This window comes from Embiotoca jacksoni, unplaced genomic scaffold (assembly GCF_022577435.1).
Source record: "Embiotoca jacksoni isolate LCO1_2020_lvr unplaced genomic scaffold, fEmbJac1.0.p SCAF_11, whole genome shotgun sequence".
Taxonomy (NCBI): Eukaryota; Metazoa; Chordata; class Actinopteri; family Embiotocidae; genus Embiotoca; species Embiotoca jacksoni.
The window spans coordinates 2,506,412-2,512,099 of record NW_027185241.1 but is presented as its reverse complement, the minus strand read 5'-3'; the positions used below and the strand labels follow the sequence as shown (position 1 = coordinate 2,512,099).

At 52.7% G+C, this 5,688-nt stretch overlaps 1 protein-coding gene across 4 annotated transcripts in view; it reads right to left on the bottom strand.

Moving 5' to 3' along the window:
- Positions 1 to 3,079: 3,079 nt before the first annotated feature.
- The window catches only part of map7d1a (MAP7 domain containing 1a), a 42,660-nt gene continuing 40,051 nt past the window's right edge, over positions 3,080 to 5,688 (bottom strand). For all 4 annotated transcript variants that reach the window (XM_069142003.1, XM_069142017.1, XM_069142011.1 and 1 more), the window contains one exon: positions 3,080 to 4,146. The gene's annotated coding sequence lies outside the window, so the exon portion shown is untranslated. The remainder of the gene's footprint in view (positions 4,147 to 5,688) is intronic.

The window sequence follows — 5,688 nt, the reverse complement described above, 5'->3', positions numbered from 1 at the left end:
AGACGAGCAACTAGAAGCGCAGCACTTCAATCTTTATAACGTGTAACGTGCGATCACAAAGGTTTTGTCCTGGCGCAGATCCGGTCCGAGAAACGTAATGTTTGTTCACAAGACGGTTATTCCGACCCTCCATTTTGTTATGAGCTGTTAACAAAAGAATCTGAGTGCCGGCGAACCGCCGAGCAGATGCGCTCATAAAGCGCATGCCCACTTGTCCAATAAATCTGTTAGCGCTTTATCCGAGCATGCCTTTATTCACGTGTGTCCAAAGGGAAACATCGCATGGCCTCGGCTCACAATAACATGAACGCGGGAGTGCGCCGCAGAGGTCAGACTCCTTGAATGCTCGAGGTTTGTTGAAACATCATACGCTGAGGAAGGAGCTCATCAAAGAGCAGGCATATCTGACAAGCTGTGACAATGATCCAGCAGCTGCCTATTTAGACTCAGCTGTCCACGGAGAGCATCTCCGATGGGATGCGAGGCCCTCCGAGTCTCCGCTCCGCAGCTCCGCGGCGTCGAGGCCCCCGACGGGGGTGGGGGGGGGGGGGTCCGGGGGGAGGGTGTGGGGGGGGGGGGGGCTGCTCTTAAATCTTGCCGTCTCCTGTCAGAATAGCCGAGAGGTTGCTCCGCTCCCCCCGGGGATCGAGAAAACAGGCCTCGCTTGCGAGTGACGGCCGTTCTGTGTCCCGTCATCAATGCGCTGCCATCTGAGAGCAGCTGTGAGGAGAGCCTGTTGCCGAGCAGATAAAGACCCCGGGGGGAGGGGGGGGTGGGGGGGGGGGGGGGAAGCGAGCGTCGACGCTGAACAGAGGCCGGGGCTCACGGGCCTCGATGGCTGTGATGTATGCGTGGCTGCGGCGGTGGCGCTCTTATCTGGAGTCGGACGCCGTGGCGTGACCCTCTCCTGTCTCGTTTTTAAAATGGGAGGCCGGGCGGGCGGGCGGGCGGGCGCACTCGCCTTCTCCGAAAACATTTGCGAGATTCTTTACAGTCTTCCCGAGTGCGCAGATTTACGACTGAAACAACCGTGAGCGTGTGTCTGAAAGTCCGCAGGCTGCATCCTGTGCTCGCAGCAGCTTCAACGCGAAGGCTGGTCAACATGCCTGTAACATCATCACGCACGACTGGATGTTTATTCTCTTTTTTGTTGTTGTTGTTGTTGTTGTTGTTGTTGTCCTAGTTGTTAATATGAACACTAACAAGAAGTTATTCCCCCAGTCTGGGGCAGAGGGTAAGAATAGAGTCAATACTGTGACACTTCCACCTCCTCAGCACACTTGCAGGGTGACGAGATAATGCACCCGTCAATCAAAGTGGCATGAACACAGTATGGTGTGTGTGTGTGTGTGTGTGTGTGGGTGTGTGTGTGTGTGTGTGTGTGTGGGTGGGTGGGGGAGGGGGGGGGGTCTGCTGTATCAGGCGTTCTGGCTATTCCAGGAGAATCTGACCGACCACCACTTGACTTAACCGGCTGAAAGCTCTTTTAGTCATTCAGCATTCGTGACGTTTGGAACGGCCACGAATTCAACTCCCTCGTGAATTTCTTCTTCTCCCCTCATTCTGCGAGAATTTATTTAGAAACTTGGCACTACTCGGCCTGTAACTGTGCACTGCCTCGCTGACACCTCCCTAAAAATAGTGCTCACTAATCCTCAAGTCCCCTCCGAGAAGTGCCACACATTACCAGGGATTGACTAGCAGACCAGCTGCACCGTAAATATTATTACATTTTAATAGGAATGATTGAAAGAAAACATCGGTAAATTGGATCACTGGGAGGTATTTGACTTTCCGTGTTCACTTCAGACAAACTGTAACAAACTGCAGGGCGCGAACCCAGAGCAATCTGCTGCGTTTGCCGCCGCCGCCTCCGTGCTGCAATGCTGCACCCTCTTGTGGGGTTGCTGAACACAGCTTTCAGCAGCACGCTCATGTGAACAACTTCAGTAGCGACATGTTGAATGAATGAGATCATGTTGTCCAAAGTCACACTTACGTGTCGGCAGGAGTTTACGTCTTGCTCGCGAGGAGGCTCGGAAAGCCAACTGGCTGCTGCGGGTTCAAACTGTGAGCTGTACATGAGGTGAAGCAGCAGCAGCAGCAGCAGCAGCAGCAGGAATGCAGCTGGGGACTGGAAAACACGTTTGGCTGACTCAGGGATAATTTGCAGGAATAAGAAAAGCAGTTTCCAGTGAAAACTGCCATGTTTCAACACGTTGACACCTTTAAACATGCCGTGCTCACTTTAAATCACGGTCACCGTGAAGGACGGATCTTGAGCTTTTCCATCTTTGGATTTTGGTTTCATTTCAGTGAACCCCCCCACACACACACACTAAAGCCGGTTTGACGTAACGGGAGTTTAAATGCGTCGCTCAGAGCTTTTGTACTGCAGCGGTGATGAAATCTTTTGTAGCCCGCCCGGGAAGTGAGAGGCTGCCTTTTGCGTGACTGGTTCGGGTTAACAAACGCAAGTTCCCCCGTTCCGCTGGTTCTGCTGCATTCAGATTAGAATCGCACAAGTTCTACCCGACGATCAGCGGGGCACGTCTCTGGCTGAAGGGGGACATAAATCGTGTTTGGGTGCGCGTCGGCTTGCCCACGGGCCCGTAAACACGGTGCCCGCCGGGGGGGGGCGTCCCACCGGCCACCGGGGCGAAGCGGAGCGGCAGATGAGAGTGGCATGCACCCCCTGCGGGGAATCTGTAAAAGGAGACCCAAACTGAAACGGGCAGCCGGGCCAACTCGCATGCCTCGGACGTCAACGTTACGGCTCTCCGCTACCACCCCCGGAGTCTTGTTTTCCCGTTGTTGGCGTGCGCTCTCTCGCAGTGGGAATGGGAGTTCCCCTCCCTCCCTCCCCCCCCCTTCAAAAGTCAATACTACGGCGCCCCGGGAGTAAACACGGCAAACTGAAGTACAAAACATTCCCAAACTGTGAAATGATTAACAAATGGTGATCAATTTGCCTGTTTCAGATTAATGACCCTGAGAAAAGTCAAACTTTGACATTCAGAGCATCTGTATTTAATAAATCTCCATTCGTTCAGGACAAAGTGACGACGACGAGACCGCGGACTGGACCGCTCGTCTTTAATAAGACTTAAGACACTCCCACTGACCTTACAACGCACATCAAAATATATGTATAGCATATACACGCACCGGCATTTCAAACAGCTACGAGTCCGTGGGGATCTCAATGCAAATGAGAGAAAACGGAGTCATGCTTGCACATGTGGGGGGGGGGGGAAACAAAACAAAAAAAAAAGCTTCAACTGATAAATAGTGGCGTAAATCCCTCTTTGTGGAGATTTGACCTTAAATGACTTCTGGTTTCTTCATCGTCAAGGTTTCATACTCATTATTACATCCAGTCCTGCATACAATCAATCACAGCTGAGGTTTAGTTACGAACAGACAGCGAGAAGCCGTTCTGTGTCAACTTACATTTCGAATCTTCCCGATTTCTCAATTTAACTTTACAAAAAAAAAAACGGTTACAGGTCGCTTTATACAAACCAGGAAGCGCGATGCCCGGGGTTTTACTTCCGAGACCTACTCGTAGCAGAGCAGCGTGAAATGACTCCCTTTCATCCAGCTGTAATCCACAGAGCCTTCCCTCCTTTGTCCGACACGCAAAGTTCATTTACATTATTCACAGAGATGTACCCAGTCTTTTTTTGTTTTGTTTGTTTGTTTGTTTGTTTGTTTATTTACAGTTCTCTTTCAGTTAAATAACTAAAGAACAAAGAAAACAAACCGTTCTTTTTCAGCGTAACGTAAATAATTACTCGCTCGTACTGCGACGTGCGAAGGACGACGCTGTCGAGCAACGAGGCGCACGGGATCGGTGCCGCAAACACCTTTACAAACTGGTAACACTGAAAGCACCCTCTCGTTTGTCCGTTGCTTTGCGTCCCGATGCTTCGTCGCCATCTTCCGCTTCGTCTCCAGAGAGACGCGTGTTTGCTTTTTTTGTTGTTGTTGTTTTGTTTTGTTTTTCTTCTCTCGGAGCGCGAGAAGAAGGTTGTTGATTGGCACGGGGTCGCGGGGCTCGCCCAGCGGGCGTCGGCGGGGCGAGGAGAAGATCGCCGGCCTGGAGCGACGGGAGCGTCAACCAGGGAATACGTCACAGGACCTCTGCAAAAAAAAAACAAAAAAAAGAAGGTCAGAGCGAGCAGCAGCGGCGGCCACATCCCGGGTCGGCCGCGGCGGGCCGTAAAACCTCCGACGATAGTGAACGCAGAAGCGTGTCGGACGTGCGTTGCGGGAGGCGGGAAGCCGTAAACCTTCGCCGTCTCGTTTGTACGGAGCGAACGGAAAAGACGACGGGACGCGTTTGGAGTCGAGTGCGGCCGACGTGCAACGCGCCGATATTGTTTGACTGGCGGCGCCGCTGCCCGCGCGAGGCCCGAGGAGGACCGACCGGGGACCGGGGACGAGCGTTCAAATAAACCGGGGAAGTGTGCCTTAAAATAAATCGACACCCCCCCCCCCCCCCCCCCCCCCCGTCGAAATTTACATTTGTGACGTTACGTCGGCCTCGTGTATTTATATTGACACGCTGCCGGGTTGAAGCCGGCTCGTGTATCCAGATTTACGGGAGTGAAAGTGAGAAGCGAGACGGTGCACTTTTCACGACGGGAGTTTATAGGAAGCGGCGGTGAACTGGGTGAACTGGAGGCGGTGAACTGGGGGCGGTGAACTGGGTGAACTGGAGGCGGTGAACTGGTGAACTGGAGGCGGTGAACTGGGTGAACTGGAGGTGGTGAATTGGAGGCGGTGAAATGTTCATTGAAGTGTGATTTCAGCGAAGGCCTGAGAGGGCTAACGGACGTGATCGCCCTCCGCTTTGCTCGCCGTAGTATTTATGAACTCTGGCTCGTCTTCGGGCCAAAACGGGCTGAAAGTTAAGATCCAGCAGGACCCGGGTATAGCAGGGTGCTGCTGACGTTGCTGTCGGGGGGGGGGGGGGGGGGTATATATGTTGCTTAATTGCTTCGGAGTCTTGTTTCTAACCCCTGGCAGTGAAGCACTTGCGGATAGGGTCGCCTCATCGCCTCGGCCATTCCGGGAATTCCTCCCCCGGGGTCCGGGCCCAAGTCAGTGGGGGCCGCTGAATAAAAGCTGTCATCAGTATACAGATACCCTGCTTCTCTTCACCCTTCCCTGCGCTATTTCTTTCATATGCCACCCACCCCTTCCCCCCCCCACCCCCCCACCCTTCGCGAGCGCAAGTGGACCTTCCTCTCCTCGTGTAATTCACTGTTGCAGCTACTTAAATATAGTTAGGTGTAGTTCTAGCGAGCAGCTAATTAGATTAGATTAGCATTAAGACTGGAAGCGGTGGGGGGGGTCCACCTGCACCTGCACTTTCAGATGTCACTAACGACCGCACGACTCTCTCGCCTCGTTTAATCTGTACAAAATCCCAAAAATCCGGTTCAGAAATCTTTCCGGCACTTAATTCCCCGGAACGCTCGTTCTTGAAAATGTCCCATTTCATATTTCGCGACATGAACTGCTCAGTCCCGGCCACGTCGGAGTAACCATCGTCAAATTTGATCCTTCGTTATTTCGACGGTTAAAAACGTCCCGCTCCGAGTGTGAAGCGTATTTTCTTCGAGGGGAACTCTTTTTTTTTTTTTTTTACCTGCGACGTGCTGAGGCTTCATGGGGCCG